Raw genomic sequence first — 1,177 nt, 5'->3', positions numbered from 1 at the left:
TTCCCCCTTCAGCTTCCCCCTCCCCGTTTCTCCCTCCCCCTATCCCCCGCTCCTCCCCTAGCCCTGCTCGGCCCAGCCCCTCGCGGCGGCACCGCCCCCCGGGCCAGTTCCTCAGATCACGCTGCTTCCCCCCACCCAACACCCCCTCCCATCCATAATGAGAAGAGCGGCAGCCCTCGGAGTTCCCCCCCGCCCCCCATCCACCCATTCCTTGGTCAGGGACAGAGGCCTAATCCACCCTTCTCATTCAGGGTCAGGCCCTTCTAGACCCCAGATTAGCGGAAAGTCAGCCCCCTCCCACACCCTGAAATCAGAGAAAGAGAATCAGCTCTTTCCAGACCCTGGAATGGGGGCAAGACTAGTCTCTTCCCCAAGACCTTGGTATTTATGAGACCTCCCAACTGGGGGTGGTGTCTGCAAGACCCACCAGCTGTGCACCAGAGACATCCCGCTGCCTCCAGGTCTACCCAAACAGCCGACCCCTCTGAGATCTTCTAGGGGCATGTGCTTTTTTTTCTGATCCCAGCTGGATTTGTGGACTTGAGGGAACTCTCCCTACCCTGGATTCCCAGGAATGAGGGAACAAGGGAGGGATTCTCCTTAGGACCCAGCCTGACAGTAGGGTGGGGTTGACACACAACTCAAGGATTTGGCCACCTCATCGGAGGCACAGTCTAGTGCTGGACTATTGCCACTTACTAAGCAGGGAGATCTTGAGGAAATAACCTAACTCTCAGGGCCTCAGTTGCCTCGTCTGTAAAATTAAGGGTTTGGACTAGGTAACCCATCAGGTCCTTTCAAATTCTAAATCCAAATTCTAAATTGAATTCTGCCACATACACTTGGGGGGGGAGGTGGGGATGGGGAGGTGACTTCCTCCCAATTTGACTCAGTCATCTGTTATCTTAAGACTTCTCCATCTCTCTTCCAGTTTTCCTTCCTTCCTTCTTTCCTTTCTTTCTCTTTACCTCTTTCTTTTTCTTTTTTTCTCTCTTTCTTTCTCTCTCTCTCTCCCTCCCCCTCTTCCTCCCTCCTTCCCTTCCTCCCTCTCTCTTTCTCCTTCCTTCTTTCCTTTCTTTCTCTCTCTCTTTCTTTCTCTTTCTGTCTTTCCTTCTTTCTTCTCTCTGCCCCATTCTGGTTTGTATTCTCTGTCCTCCAGTACCTCTCCCTCTTTACT

Source organism: Notamacropus eugenii, chromosome 1 (assembly GCF_028372415.1).
Source record: "Notamacropus eugenii isolate mMacEug1 chromosome 1, mMacEug1.pri_v2, whole genome shotgun sequence".
Classification (NCBI taxonomy): Eukaryota; Metazoa; Chordata; class Mammalia; order Diprotodontia; family Macropodidae; genus Notamacropus; species Notamacropus eugenii.
The sequence above is the reverse complement of the archived record's forward strand: the minus strand, read 5'-3'. Positions refer to the sequence as shown.